Genomic DNA, 17,377 nt, shown 5'->3' on the forward strand with positions numbered 1-17,377 from the left:
CGGTTGATCAGGGAGAGAAATAGGTCTGGATTCATGGGCGGCCATTTTCGCCTTTTGCTCTTATAGGTTCGAGGGCCCACCTGCAAAAATGCAAACAAAAGAATTATTTATACTTACAAAGCGTATCCTGAAGAAACCCTAATTTAACTACTTAGGGGCACATTAATATGTCCAGCACCCAGCTTAGTGTTTAGCCATATATTAATTTACCCCCACTTTCTGCCCATGTACCTGTGCAGCACCAGCATAATAAACTGTGTGCCACTATATTTATTTAGCCCCCACTTCCCCTTTGTACTGTGCCAGCATCAATCATTAATGTTTCCAGTAATTTTAAGCCCCCCCACTTTCTCCCCGTGTACCTTGTGCAGCATCCAGCATTAGTGTTAGCCAATATTTATTTCCCCACTTCTGTTCCCGTGTACCTGTGCACAGCATTCCAGCATTATGGTAAGCCATATAATTATTTACCCCACTTTTTCTGCCCGTGTACCTGTTGCCAGCAATCCAGCATTATTGTACCATATGTTATACCCCCACTTTCCATTCTGTACCTGCGCCAAGAATAGCATTACTTGTAGCCATATTATTATTTAGCCCCCACTTTCTGCCCCTTGTACCTGCTCCACATTAGTGTAGCCATAAATATTAGCCCCACTTTCTCCCCATTAACCGTGCCAGCATCAAGCATTAATGGTTGCCATAATTTATTTAGCCCCCACATTCTCCCCGTGTACCTGTGCCAGCATCCAAGCATAATGTGTTGCATATATTTATTTAGCCCCCCACTTTTCTCCCCGGTACCTGTGTCAGCATTCATGCATACGTGTGTAGGCCACTTATATTATGCCCCACTTCAATCCCGTGTACCTGTCCTAGCATCCAGCATTGCTGTGTAGCCATATATTTATTAGCCCCCCACTTTCGCCCCGTATTACCGTGTCAAGCATCATGCATACGTGTGTACGCAAATTATTAGCCCCCACCTTCTATCCGGTACCTGTGCCTGCAGTCCAGCATAAGTGTGTAGCCAATATTATTATTTAGCCCCCACTTCTGCCCTGTGTACTGTCCAGCATTAGTGTGTAGCCATATATTTATTTAGCCCCCACTTCCATCCCGCTGTACCTGCCAGCATCCAGCATTGGCGTGTAGCCATAAATTATTTAAACCCCACTTTCTGCCCGGTACCTGTACCAGCATCAAGCATTAATGTGTAGCCATTATATTTATTAGCCCCCACTTCTGCCCCGCTGTACCGTTCAGCATCAAAGCATTAGTGTGTAGCCATATATTTATTAGCACCCACTCCATCCGTGTAACCTGTTGCCAGCATTAGTGTAAGCCCTATATTATTTAGCCCCCACTTTCTGCCCTGTTACCGTGCCAGCATCCGAGCATTAGTGTAGCCATAATTTATATACCCCACCACTTTCCATTCCCGTTGCTCCATTTCCAGCATCCAGCATGCTGTTTGTACCATATATTATTTTAACCCCCACTTTCTGCCCCGATACCTGTGCAGCATCCAGCATTAGTGTGTAAGCCATATATTTATTTACCCCCACTTTCTGCCTGTGTACCTTTCAGCATCCAGCATTAGTTGTAGCCAATATATTTATTACCCCACTTTCTGCCATGTACCTTTGCCAGCACCACATTCAGTGTTAGCCATATATTATTACCCCCACTTTCTGCCCTTAACCTGTGCCCAGATCCAGCATAGTGTGTAACCATATATATCTTTAGCCCCCACTTTCTGCCCGTGTACCTTTGACATCCGATATTGTGTAGCCATATATTTATTACCCCCACTTCCTTGCACCCATTACCTGCCAGCATCCAGCATTAGTGTGTAGCCATATTATTTTATTTAGCCCCCCACTTTCTATCCGTGCTACATGCCAGTATCCTGCATATAGTGTGTAGCCAAAATTTTAGCCCCCACTTCCATCCCGCTTGTACCTGTGCCAGCATCAGCATTAGTGTGTACCATACTATTTATTTAGCCCCCACTTTCCTATCCGATACATGTGCAGATCCTCATAGTGTGTACCATATATTTATTTACCCCCACTTTCCCCGTGTACCTGTCGCAGCATCCAGACAGGTGTAGATATATTTATTTAGCCCCCACTTCCATCCCCGTCTTACCTGTGCCAGCATCCGTATAGTGTGTAGCATATATTTATTAGCCCCACCTTCTGTTTTACCCATTACCTGTCCAGCATCCAGCTTTAGGTTAGCCATATAATTTAAAATTCTAGCCCCCACTTTCGCCCCGTGTACCTGTGTAGCATCCAGCATAGGTCTGTAGCCAATATTATTTAGCCCCCACTTTCTCCCCTGTGTAACCCTGTCCCAGCATCCAGCAAAGTGCTGTACCTATATTGATTAGCCCCCACTTTCTGCCCGTGTCCTGTTTAGCACCAGCATTAAGTGTGACCATATATTTATTTAGCCCCCCACTATTCTGCCCCATGTACCTTGCCACATCCAGCATTTAGAGTTTACCATATATTTATTTAGCCCCACTTCTGCCCCGTGTACCTTGTTAGCATTCCAGCATTAGTGTGTACCATATATTATTTACCCACTTTTCTGCCCCGTACCTGTCCAAGCATCCAGCATTGTGTGTAGCCCATAATTATTTATATCCCCACTTTCTGCCCCGTTACCTGTGTAGCATCCAGCATTAGTGTGTAGCCAGTATATTATTTAAGCCCCACTTTCCCATCCCGTGTACCTGTTTCAGCATTCCATGCAAAGTGTGTAGCCCATATATTATTAGCCCCCTTTCCATCCCGACCTTTCCGCATTCCAGCATTGCCTGTGTAGCCATTATATTTATTTAACCCCACTTTCTGCCCCGCATTTACCTGCCAGCATCCAGCATTAGTGTGTACCATATAATTTAATTTAGCCCCCACTTCTCCCTGACCTGTGTCAGCACCAGCATCTAGTTTAGCCTATATTTATTTACCCCACTTCTGCCCCACGACCTGTCCAGCATCCAGCAATTAGTGTGTAGCCATATAATTTAATTTTAGCCCCCACTTTCTTATGCCCCGCTTACCTGTTAAGCACCAGCATAGTGTGTACCATATATTATTAGCCCCACTTATCTGCCCCGACACTGTTGTAAGCATCCAGCATAGTGTAAGCCCATAATTTATTTAGCCCCCACTTTCTGCCCCATGTACCTGCTGCCAGCATCAAGCATTAGTGTGTAGCCAATATTATTTACCCCCACTTTCCAGCCGTGTACCTGTATCCAGCATTCCAGCATTGCTGTGTAGCCTTATATTTATTAGCCCCCACTTTCCATCCGTGTCACTGTGCCAGCAGCCACATTAATGTTAGCCTGTATTATTTACCCCCATTTTCTGCCCGTGTACCTGGGCCATCATTCAAGCATTTAGTGTAGCATATATTAATTTAAGCCCCAACTTTCTTGCCCAATTACCGTGTGCAGCATCCACATTAGTGTGTAGCCATATATTTATTTAAGCCCCAACTTCTGCCCCGTGTACCTGCTCCAGCATGCCCAGCATTAGGAGTTACCATATATTGATTAGCCCCCACTTTCTGTCCCGTGTACCTTGCCAGCGCATCCAGCATTACTGGTACCAATAATTATTTACCCCCACTTCTTGCCCTGTACCTGTGCCAGCATCCAGCAATTTAGTGTAGCCATTGTTTATTTAGCCCCCACCTTTCCATTCTGTACCTGCGCCAAGAATAAGCATTACGTTAGCCATATATTATATAGCCCCCACTTTCTGCCCCCTGTTACCTGTTCCAGCATAAGTGTGCTAGCCATATATATTATTAGCCCCCACTTTACTGCCCCATACCTGTGCAGCATCAGCATTAAGTGTTCCATATATTATTAGCCCCCACTATTCTGCCCCGTTACCCTGTGCAGCATCCAGCATAATGTTTGCCATATATTTATTAGCCCCCCAACTTTGCCCGTGTACCGTGCAGCATCATGCATACTGGTAGCCATTATATTTATTAGCCCCACTTTCAACCCGTGACCTGTGCCACATCCAGCATTGCTGTAGCCAATATTTATTACCCCCCACTTCTGCCCCGCTGTACCTGTGTCAGCCATCTGCTACGGTTGGTAGCCATATATTTATTTAGCCCCCACTTTCTTATCCCGCTACAGTCCATATCCTGCATAAGTGTTACATAATTATTAATTAGCCCCCCACTTTCTAGCCCTGTATTACCTGTCCAGCATTTAGGTGTAGCCATATAATTTATTAGCCCCACTGTCCATCCGGTAACCTTGCCAGCATAGTGTTGTAGCCCTATATTTAGTTGCCCCACTTTCTGCCCTGTTACCCTGTCAGCATCCAGCATTAGGTGTAGCCATATATTTATTTTACCCCCACTTTCCATTCCCGTGACCTGTGCCACATTAGTGGTAGCCCAATATTTATTAACCCCACTTTCTGCCACCGCTGTACCTGTGTCAGCATCCAGCGATTAGTGTGTAGCCATATAATTTATTAGCCCCACTTTCTGCCCTTGTACCTGTGCCAGCATTCCAGATAGTGTGTAGCCATATATTTATTTACCCCCACATTTCTGCCCCATGACCTGTGCCAGCATTAGTGTGAGCATATATTATTTACCCCACTTTCTGCCCTGTGAACCTGTGTCAGCATCCAGCATTAGTGTGTAGCCATATATTTATAGCCCCCACTTTCGCCCCGTGTACCTGTTGAGCATCCAGCATTAGTGTGTAGCCATATATTTATTTACCCCCACTTCTGCCCCATGTACCTGTGCCAGCATCCAGCATTAGGTGAGCCAAGTATTATTTAGCCCCCACTTTCTATCCCTGTTTACATGGCAGTATCCTGCATTTATGTTTACCATATATTTATTAGCCCCCACTTTCCATCCCGTGTACCTGTGCCAGCATCCAGCATTACATGTGTAGCCATATATTTATTTACCCCCACTTTCATCCCGTGTACCTGTGCCAGCATCCAGCATTATGTTGTACCATATATTATTTAGCCCCCACTTCTCATCCCGTTACCTTGCCAGCATTTCCAGCATTAGTGCTTGTAGCCATATATTTATTTGAAACCCCACTTTCGCCCCATTACCTGTCCAGCATCCAGCATAGTGTGTAGCCATAAAAATTTATTAGCCCCACTTTCTGCCCCGTGTACCTGTGCACATCCAGCATTAGTGTGTACCAATATTTATTTAGCCCCCACTTTCCATTCCCGTGTACCGTGCCCACATCCAGCATTGCTGTGTACCATAATTATTTAAATCCCAATTTCGGCCCCGTGTACCTGTGTAGCATCCAGCATTAGTGTGTAGCCATATAATTTATTTAGCCCCCACTTTCTGCTCCGTGTTACCTGTGCCAGCATCCAGCTTATTATTTGTAGCCATATATTTATTTAGCCCCACTTTCCACCCGGTACCTGTGTCCAGCATCATGCATAAGTGTGAGCCATATATTTATTTATCCCGTTACCGTGCAGGCACTCCAGCATTGGTGTACCATATATTTATTTAACCCCACTTTCGCCCCGTGTACCTGTGCCAGCATCAGCATTAGTGTGTAGCCATATATTTATTTAGCCCCCACTTTCTGCCCTGCTGTACCGTTCAGCATCCAGCATTGTGTTAGCCATATATTTATTTACCCCCACTTTCTGCCCCATGTACCTGTGCCAGCATCCAGCATTAGTGTGTTAGCCAATTTATATTATTTAGCCCCACTTTCTGCCCCTGTTACCTGTGTAAGCATCCAGCATTAGTGTGTTTAGCCATATATTATTTGCCCCACTTTCTGCCCATGCTACCGTGCCAGCATTCAAGCTTAGTGTGTAGCCATATATATTTAGCCCCATTTCTGCCCCGGTACCTGTGTAAGCATCCAGCATTAGTGTGTAGCCATATATTATTTAGCCCCCACTTTCCATCCCGTGACCTGTGCAGCATCCAGCATAGTGGTAGCCATATATTTATTAGCCCCCATTTTCTGCCCCTGTACCTGTGTAAGCATCAAGCATTAGTGTGTGGCCATATATTATTTAGCCCCCACTTTTCCATCCCGTGTACCTGTGCCCAGCATCCAGCATTAGTGTGTAGCCATATATTAATTTAGCCCCCACTTTCTGCCCCATGTACCTGTGCCAGCATCCAGCATGAATGTTTGCCAGTATAATTTATTAGCCCCCACTTTCTGCCCCGTGTACCTGTGTCAGCATCCAGCATAGTGTGTAGCCATATATTTATTTAGCCCCCACTTTCTGCCCCGTACCTGTGCCAGCATCAAGCATTAATGGTTGCCATATATTATTTAGCCCCCACTTTCTGCCCCGTGTACCTGTCCCAGCATCCAGCATTAGTGTGTAGCCATATATTTATTAGCCCCCACTTTCTGTCCCGTTACCTGGCCAGCATCCAGCATTACTGTGTAGCCATATAATTATTTAGCCCCCATTTCTGCCCGTGTACCTGCCAGCATCCAGCATTAGTGGTAGCCATATGGTATTTAGACCCCACTTTCCATTCTGGTTACCTGCGCAAAGAATAAGCATTTACTGTGTAGCCATAATTATTTAGCCCCCACTTTCTGCCCCGTTACCTGGTCCAGCATTAGTGTGTAGCCATATATATATTTAGCCCACTTCTCTGCCCCATGTACCTGTGCCAGCATCAAGCATTAATGTTTGCCATATATTATTAGCCCCCACATTCTGCCCCGTGTACCTGTGCCAGCATCCAGCATTAATGTTGCCATATATTTATTTAGCCCCCCACTTTCTGCCCCGTGTAACCTGTGTCAGCATCATGCATACGTGTGTAGCCATATATTTATTTAGCCCCCACTTTCAATCCCCGTGTACCTGTGCCAGCATCCAGCATTCTGTGTAGCCATATTATTTAGCCCCCCACTTTCTGCCCCGTGTACCTGTGTCAGCATCATGCATACGTGTGTAGCCATATATTTATTTTAGCCCCACTTTCTATCCCGTGTACCTGTGCCAGCATCCAGCATAAGTGTGTAGCCATATTATTATTTAGCCCCCACTTTCTGCCCTGTGTACCTGGTCCAGCATTAGTGTGTAGCCATATATTTATTTAGCCCCCACTTTCCATCCCGTGTACCTGTGCCAGCATCCAGCATTGCTGTGTAGCCATATAATTATTTAAACCCACTTTCTGCCCCGTGTACCTGTACCAGCATCAAGCATTAATGTGTAGCCATATATTTATTTAGCCCCACTTTCTCCCCGTGTACCTGTTCCAGCATCCAGCATTAGTGTGTAGCCAATATTTATTTAGCCCCACTTTCCATCCCGTGTACCTGTGCAGCATTATGTGTAGCCCATATTATTAGCCCCCACTTTCTGCCCTGTGTACCTGTGCCAGCATCCAGCATTAGTGTGTAGCCATATATTATTTAGCCCCCACTTCCATCCCGTGTACCTGTGCCAGCATCCAGCATTGCTGTGTAGCCATATATTTATTTAACCCCCACTTTCTGCCCCGTGTACTGTGTCAGCATCCAGCATTAGTGTGTAGCCATATATTTATTAGCCCCACTTTCTGCCCTGTGTACCTGTGTCAGCATCCAGCATTAGTGTGTAGCCATATATTTATTTACCCCCACTTTCTGCCCCATGTACCTGTGCCAGCATCCAGCATTAGTGTGTAGCCATATATTTATTTAGCCCCCACTTTCTGCCCTGAACCTGTGCCAGCATCCAGCATTAGTGTGTAGCCATATATTTATTTAGCCCCCACTTTCTGCCCCGTGTACCTGTGTGAGCATCCAGCATTAGTGTGTAGCCATATATTTATTTACCCCCACTTTCTGCCCCATGTACTGCCAGCATCCAGCATTAGTGTGTAGCCATATATTTATTTAGCCCCCACTTCTACCCGTGTACATGTGCCAGTATCCTGCATTAGTGTGTAGCCATATATTTTATTTAGCCCCCACTTTCATCCCGTGTACCTGTGCCAGCATCCAGCATTAGTTGTTAGCCATATATTTATTTAGCCCCACTTTCTGCCCCAGTGTACCTGTGCCAGCATCCAGCATTAGGTGTAGCCATATATTTATTTAGCCCCCACTTTCTGCCCGTGTACCTGTGCCAGCATCCAGCATTACTGTGTAGCCATATAATTATTAGCCCCCACTTTCTGCCCCGTGTACCTGTGCCAGCATCCAGCATTAGTGTGTAGCCATATGTTTATTTAGACCCCACTTTCCATTCTGTGTACCTGCGCCAAGATCAAGCATTACTGTGTAGCCATATTATTATTTAGCCCCCACTTTCTGCCCCGTGTACCTGGTCCAGCATTAGTGTGTAGCCATATATTTATTTAGCCCCCACTTTCTGCCCCATGTACCTGTGCCAGCATCAAGCATTAATGTGTTGCCATATATTTTATTTAGCCCCCACATTCTGCCCCGTGTACCTGTGCCAGCATCCAGCATTAATGTGTTGCCATATATTTATTTAGCCCCCCCACTTTCTGCCCCGTGTACCTGTGTCAGCATCATGCATACGTGTGTAGCCATATATTTATTTAGCCCCCACTTTCAATCCCGTGTACCTGTGCCAGCATCCAGCATTGCTGTGTAGCCATATATTTATTTAGCCCCCCACTTTCTGCCTCCGTGTACCTGTGTCAGCATTCATGCATACGTGTGTAGCCATATATTTATTTAGCCCCCACTTTCTATCCCGTGTACCTGTGCCAGCATCCAGCATAAGTGTGTAGCCATATTATTATTTAGCCCCCACTTTCTGCCCTGTGTACCTGGTCCAGCATTAGTGTGTAGCCATAATATTTATTTAGCCCCCACTTTCCATCCCATGTACCTGTGCCAGCATCCAGCATTGCTGTGTAGCCATATAATTATTTAAACCCCACTTTCTGCCCCGTGTACCTGTACCAGCATCAAAGCATTAATGTGTAGCCATATATTTATTTAGCCCCCACTTTCTGCCCCGTGTACCTGTGTCAGCATCCAGCATTAGTTGTGTAGCCATATATTTATTTAGCCCCCACTTTCCATCCCGTGTACCTGTGCCAGCATTAGTGTGTAGCCCTATAGTTTATTTAGCCCCCACTTTCTGCCCTGTGTACACTGTGCCAGCATCCAGCATTAGTGTGTAGCCATATATTTTATTTAGCCCCCACTTTCCATCCCGTGTACCTGTGCCAGCATCCAGCATTGCTGTGTAGCCATATATTTATTTAACCCCCACTTTCTGCCCCGTGTACCTGTGTCAGCATCCAGCATTAGTGTGTAGCCATATATTTATTTAGCCCCCACTTTCTGCCCTGTGTACCTGTGTCAGCATCCAGCATTAGTGTGTAGCCATATATTTATTTACCCCCACTTTCTGCCCCATGTACCTGTGCCAGCATCCAGCATTAGTGTGTAGCCATAATATTTATTTAGCCCCCACTTTCTGCCCTGTGAACCTGTGCCAGCATCCAGCATTAGTGTGTAGCCATATATTTATTTAGCCCCCACTTTCATGCCCCGTGTACCTGTGTGAGCATCCAGCATTAGTGTGTAGCCATATATTTATTTACCCCCACTTTCTGCCCCGTGTACCTGTGCCAGCATCCAGCATTAGTGTAGCCATATATTTATTTAGCCCCCACTTTCTGTCCTGTACCTGTGCCAGCATCCAGCATTAGTGTGTAGCCATATATTTATTTAGCCCCCACTTTCTGCCCCGTGTACCTGTGCCAGCATCCAGCATTAGTGTGTAGCCATATATTTATTTAGCCCCCACTTTCTGCCCCGTGTACCTGTGCCAGCATCCCATTAGTGTGTAGCCATATATTTATTTAGCCCCCACTTTCCATCCCGTGTACCTGTGCCAGCATCCAGCATTAGTGTGTAGCCATATATTTATTTAGCCCCCACTTTCTGCCCCGTGTACCTGTGCCAGCATCCAGCATTAGTGTGTAGCCATATATTTATTTAGCCCCCACTTTCTATCCCGTGTACCTGTGCCAGCATCCAGCATTGGCCATATATTTATTTAGCCCCACTTTCTGCCCTGTGTGTCCAGCATCCAGCATAGTGTGTAGCCATATATTTATTTAGCCCCCACTTTCCTCCCGTGTACCTGTGCCAGCATCCAGCATTTGTGTGCCATATATTTATTTAGCCCCACTTTCTGCCCGTGTACCTGTGCCAGCATCCAGCATTAGTGTGTAGCCATATATTTATTTAGCCCCCACTTTCTGCCCCACCTGTGCCAGCATCCAGCATCCATATATTTATTTAGCCCCCACTTTCCATCCGTGTACCTGTGCCAGCATCCAGCATTAGTGTGTAGCCATATATTTATTTAGCCCCCACTTTCTGCCCCGTGTACCTGTGTTAGCATCCAGCATTAGTGTGTAGCCATATATTTATTTAGCCCCCACTTCTTGCTCCGTGTACCTGTGCCAGCATCCAGCATTAGTGTGTAGCCATATATTTATTTAGCCCCCACTTTCCATCCCGTGTACCTGTGTCAGCATCCAGCATTAGTGTGTAGCCATATATTTATTAGCCCCCACTTTCCATCCCGTGTACCTGTGCCAGCATCCAGCATTGCTGTGTAGCCATATATTTATTTAACCCCCACTTTCTGCCCCGTGTACCTGTGCCAGCATCCAGCATTAGTGTGTAGCCAATATATTTATTTAGCCCCCACTTTCTGCCCCTGTGTACCTGTGTCAGCATCCAGCATTAGTGTGTAGCCATATATTTATTTAGCCCCCACTTTCTGCCCCATGTACCTGTGCCAGCATCCAGCATTAGTGTGTAGGCCATATATTTATTTAGCCCCCACTTTCTGCGCCCGTGTACCTGTGTAAGCATCCAGCATTAGTGTGTAGCCATATATTTATTTAGCCCCCACTTTCTGCCCCATGTACCTGTGCCAGCATCAAGCATTAGTGTGTAGCCATATATTTATTTAGCCCCCACTTTCTGCCCGTGTACCTGTGTAAGCATCCAGCATTAGTGTGTAGCCATATATTTATTTAGCCCCCACTTTCCCATCCCGTGTACCTGTGCCAGCATCCAGCATTAGTGTGTAGCCATATATTTATTTAGCCCCCATTTTCTGCCCGTGTACCTGTGTAAGCATCAAGCATTAGTGTGTGGCCATATAATTTAATTTAGCCCCCACTTTCCATCCCGTGTACCTGTGCCAGCATCCAGCATTAGTGTGTAGCCATATATTAATTTAGCCCCCACTTTCTGCCCCATGTACCTGTGCCAGCATCCAGCATTAATGTGTTGCCATATATTTATTTAGCCCCCACTTTCTGCCCCGTGTACCTGTGTCAGCATCCAGCATTAGTGTGTAGCCATATATTTATTTAGCCCCCACTTTCTGCCCCGTGTACCTGTGCCAGCATCAAGCATTAATGTGTTGCCATATATTTATTTAGCCCCCACTTTCTGCCCCGTGTACCTGTGCCAGCATCCAGCATTAGTGTGTAGCCATATATTTATTTAGCCCCACTTTCTGTCCCGTGTACCTGTGCCAGCATCCAGCATTACTGTGTAGCCATATAATTATTTTAGCCCCCACTTTCTGCCCCGTGTACCTGTGCCAGCATCCAGCATTAGTGTGTAGCCATATGTTTATTAGCCCCCACTTTCCATTCTGTGTACCTGCGCCAAGAATAAGCATTACTGTGTAGCCATATTATTATTTAGCCCCCACTTTCTGCCCCGTGTACCTGGTCCAGCATTAGTGTGTAGCCATATATATATTTAGCCCCCACTTTCTGCCCCATGTACCTGTGCCAGCATCAAGCATTAATGTGTTGCCATATATTTATTTAGCCCCCACATTCTGCCCCGTGTACCTGTGCCAGCATCCAGCATTAATGTGTTGCCATATATTTATTTAGCCCCCCACTTTCTGCCCCGTGTACCTGTGTCAGCATCATGCATACGTGTGTAGCCATATATTTATTTAGCCCCCACTTTCAATCCCGTGTACCTGTGCCAGCATCCAGCATTGCTGTGTAGCCATATATTTATTTAGCCCCCCACTTTCTGCCCCGTGTACCTGTGTCAGCATCATGCATACGTGTGTAGCCATATATTTATTTAGCCCCCACTTTCTATCCCGTGTACCTGTGCCAGCATCCAGCATAAGTGTGTAGCCATATTATTATTTAGCCCCCACTTTCTGCCCTGTGTACCTGGTCCAGCATTAGTGTGTAGCCATATATTTATTTAGCCCCCACTTTCCATCCCGTGTACCTGTGCCAGCATCCAGCATTGCTGTGTAGCCATATAATTATTTAAACCCCCACTTTCTGCCCCGTGTACCTGTACCAGCATCAAGCATTAATGTGTAGCCATATATTTATTTAGCCCCCACTTTCTGCCCCGTGTACCTGTGTCAGCATCCAGCAGTAGTGTGTAGCCATATATTTATTTAGCCCCCACTTTCCATCCCGTGTACCTGTGCCAGCATTAGTGTGTAGCCCTATATTTATTTAGCCCCCACTTTCTGCCCTGTGTACCTGTGCCAGCATCCAGCATTAGTGTGTAGCCATATATTTATTTAGCCCCCACTTTCCATCCCGTGTACCTGTGCCAGCATCCAGCATTGCTGTGTAGCCATATATTTATTTAGCCCCCACTTTCTGCCCCGTGTACCTGTGTCAGCATCCAGCATTAGTGTGTAGCCATATATTTATTTAGCCCCCACTTTCTGCCCTGTGTACCTGTGTCAGCATCCAGCATTAGTGTGTAGCCATATATTTATTTACCCCCACTTTCTGCCCCATGTACCTGTGCCAGCATCCAGCATTAGTGTGTAGCCATATATTTATTTAGCCCCCACTTTCTGCCCCGTGTACCTGTGCCAGCATCAAGCATTAATGTGTTGCCATATATTTATTTAGCCCCCACTTTCTGCCCCGTGTACCTGTGCCAGCATCCAGCATTAGTGTGTAGCCATATATTTATTTAGCCCCCACTTTCTGTCCCGTGTACCTGTGCCAGCATCCAGCATTACTGTGTAGCCATATAATTATTTAGCCCCCACTTTCTGCCCCGTGTACCTGTGCCAGCATCCAGCATTAGTGTGTAGCCATATGTTTATTTAGCCCCCACTTTCCATTCTGTGTACCTGCGCCAAGAATAAGCATTACTGTGTAGCCATATTATTATTTAGCCCCCACTTTCTGCCCCGTGTACCTGGTCCAGCATTAGTGTGTAGCCATATATATATTTAGCCCCCACTTTCTGCCCCATGTACCTGTGCCAGCATCAAGCATTAATGTGTTGCCATATATTTATTTAGCCCCCACATTCTGCCCCGTGTACCTGTGCCAGCATCCAGCATTAATGTGTTGCCATATATTTATTTAGCCCCCCACTTTCTGCCCCGTGTACCTGTGTCAGCATCATGCATACGTGTGTAGCCATATATTTATTTAGCCCCCACTTTCAATCCCGTGTACCTGTGCCAGCATCCAGCATTGCTGTGTAGCCATATATTTATTTAGCCCCCCACTTTCTGCCCCGTGTACCTGTGTCAGCATCATGCATACGTGTGTAGCCATATATTTATTTAGCCCCCACTTTCTATCCCGTGTACCTGTGCCAGCATCCAGCATAAGTGTGTAGCCATATTATTATTTAGCCCCCACTTTCTGCCCTGTGTACCTGGTCCAGCATTAGTGTGTAGCCATATATTTATTTAGCCCCCACTTTCCATCCCGTGTACCTGTGCCAGCATCCAGCATTGCTGTGTAGCCATATAATTATTTAAACCCCCACTTTCTGCCCCGTGTACCTGTACCAGCATCAAGCATTAATGTGTAGCCATATATTTATTTAGCCCCCACTTTCTGCCCCGTGTACCTGTGTCAGCATCCAGCATTAGTGTGTAGCCATATATTTATTTAGCCCCCACTTTCCATCCCGTGTACCTGTGCCAGCATTAGTGTGTAGCCCTATATTTATTTAGCCCCCACTTTCTGCCCTGTGTACCTGTGCCAGCATCCAGCATTAGTGTGTAGCCATATATTTATTTAGCCCCCACTTTCCATCCCGTGTACCTGTGCCAGCATCCAGCATTGCTGTGTAGCCATATATTTATTTAGCCCCCACTTTCTGCCCCGTGTACCTGTGTCAGCATCCAGCATTAGTGTGTAGCCATATATTTATTTAGCCCCCACTTTCTGCCCCTGTGTACCTGTGTCAAGCATCCAGCATTAGTGTGTAGCCATATATTTATTTACCCCCACTTTCTGCCCCATGTACCTGTGCCAGCATCCAGCATTAGTGTGTAGCCATATATTTATTTAGCCCCCACTTTCTGCCCTGTGAACCTGTGCCAGCATCCAGCATTAGTGTGTAGCCATATATTTATTTAGCCCCCACTTTCTGCCCCGTGTACCTGTGTGAGCATCCAGCATTAGTGTGTAGCCATATATTTATTTACCCCCACTTTCTGCCCGATGTACCTGTGCCAGCATCCAGCATTAGTGTGTAGCCATATATTTATTTAGCCCCCACTTTCTATCCCGTGTACATGTGCCAGTATCCTGCATTAGTGTGTAGCCATATATTTATTTAGCCCCCACTTTCCATCCCGTGTACCTGTGCCAGCATCCAGCATTAGTGTGTAGCCATATATTTATTTAGCCCCCACTTTCTATCCCGAGTACATGTGCCAGTATCCTGCATTAGTGTGTAGCCATATATTTATTTAGCCCCCACTTTCCATCCCGTGTACCTGTGCCAGCATCCAGCATTAGTGTGTAGCCATATATTTATTTAGCCCCACTTTCTGCCCCATGTACCTGTGCCAGCATCCAGCATTAGTGTGTAGCCATATATTTATTTAGCCCCCACTTTCCATCCCGTGTACCTGTGCCAGCATCCAGCATTGCTGTGTAGCCATAAATTTATTTAATCCCCACTTTCTGCCCCGTGTACCTGTGTTAGCATCCAGCATTAGTGTGTAGCCATATATTTATTTAGCCCCCACTTTCTGCTCCGTGTACCTGTGCCAGCATCCAGCATTAGTGTGTAGCCATATATTTATTTAGCCCCCACTTTCCATCCCGTGTACCTGTGTCAGCATCATGCATAAGTGTGTAGCCATATATTTATTTAGCCCCCACTTTCCATCCCGTGTACCTGTGCCAGCATCCAGCATTGCTGTGTAGCCATATATTTATTTAACCCCCACTTTCTGCCCCGTGTACCTGTGCCAGCATCCAGCATTAGTGTGTAGCCATATATTTATTTAGCCCCCACTTTCTGCCCTGTGTACCTGTGTCAGCATCCAGCATTAGTGTGTAGCCATATATTTATTTAGCCCCCACTTTCTGCCCCATGTACCTGTGCCAGCATCCAGCATTAGTGTGTAGCCATATATTTATTTAGCCCCCACTTTCTGCCCCGTGTACCTGTGTAAGCATCCAGCATTAGTGTGTAGCCATATATTTATTTAGCCCCCACTTTCTGCCCCGTGTACCTGTGTAAGCATCCAGCATTAGTGTGTAGCCATATATTTATTTAGCCCCCACTTTCTGCCCCGTGTACCTGTGTAAGCATCCAGCATTAGTGTGTAGCCATATATTTATTTAGCCCCCACTTTCTGCCCCATGTACCTGTGCCAGCATCAAGCATTAGTGTGTAGCCATATATTTATTTAGCCCCCACTTTCCATCCCGTGTACCTGTGCCAGCATCCAGCATTGCTGTGTAGCCTTATATTTATTTAGCCCCCACTTTCCATCCCGTGTACCTGTGCCAGCATCCAGCATTAATGTGTTGCCATGTATTTATTTAGCCCCCATTTTCTGCCCCGTGTACCTGTGCCAGCATCCAGCATTAGTGTGTAGCCATATATTTATTTAGCCCCCACTTTCTGCCCCGTGTACCTGTGTAAGCATCAAGCATTAGTGTGTGGCCATATATTTATTTAGCCCCCACTTTCCATCCCGTGTACCTGTGCCAGCATCCAGCATTAGTGTGTAGCCATATATTAATTTAGCCCCCACTTTCTGCCCCATGTACCTGTGCCAGCATCCAGCATTAATGTGTTGCCATATATTTATTTAGCCCCCACTTTCTGCCCCGTGTACCTGTGTCAGCATCCAGCATTAGTGTGTAGCCATATATTTATTTAGCCCCCACTTTCTGCCCCGTGTACCTGTGCCAGCATCAAGCATTAATGTGTTGCCATATATTTATTTAGCCCCCACTTTCTGCCCCGTGTACCTGTGCCAGCATCCAGCATTGCTGTGTAGCCATATATTTATTTAGCCCCCACTTTCTGCCCCGTGTACCTGTGTCAGCATCCAGCATTAGTGTGTAGCCATATATTTATTTAGCCCCCACATTCTGCCCCGTGTACCTGTGCCAGCATCCAGCATTAGTGTGTAGCCATATATTTATTTAGCCCCCACTTTCTGCCCCGTGTACCTGTGCCAGCATCCAGCATTAGTGTGTAGCCATATATTTATTTAGCCCCCACTTTCTGCCCCGTGTACCTGTGCCAGCATCCAGCATTAGTGTGTAGCCATATATTTATTTAGCCCCCACTTTCTGCCCCGTGTACCTGTGCCAGCATCCAGCATTAGTGTGTAGCCATATATTTATTTAGCCCCCACTTTCCATCCCTTGTACCTGTTCCAGTATCCAGCATTGAATGAGGAATGCATGGATATTGGGAAGTTGTATCAGGAGTCAGAACCAGCAGTGCAGAGAAGGGAAAGGGACAGACACAGTGACAGTTACAAATAACTATAAATCCAGTGAGAATGAGGAATGAATGGATATTGGGAAGTTGTATCAGGAGTCAGAACCAGCAGTGCAGAGAAGGGAAAGGGACAGACACAGTGACAGTTACAAATAACTATAAATCCAGTGAGAATGAGGAATGAATGGATATTGGGAAGTTGTATCAGGAGTCAGAACCAGCAGTGCAGAGAAGAGAAAGGGACAGAAACAGACCATCTTGCCTTCCCATACTCACTATCCCACAGTTATACTCTGTACCCCTGATACCATCTTGCCTTACTATACTCACTATCCCACAGTTACACTCTGTACCCCTGATACCATCTTGCCTTACTATGCTCACTATCCCACAGTTACACTCTGTACCCCTGATACCATCTTGCCTTACTATACTCACTATCCCACAGTTAAACTCTGTACCCCTGATACCATCTTGCCTTACTATACTCACTATCCCACAGTTAAACTCTGTACCCCTGATACCATCTTGCCTTACTATACTCACTATACCAGAGTTACACTCTGTACCCCTGATACCATCTTGCCTTACTATACTCACTATCCCACA

This window comes from Xenopus tropicalis, chromosome 8 (assembly GCF_000004195.4).
Source record: "Xenopus tropicalis strain Nigerian chromosome 8, UCB_Xtro_10.0, whole genome shotgun sequence".
Taxonomy (NCBI): Eukaryota; Metazoa; Chordata; class Amphibia; order Anura; family Pipidae; genus Xenopus; species Xenopus tropicalis.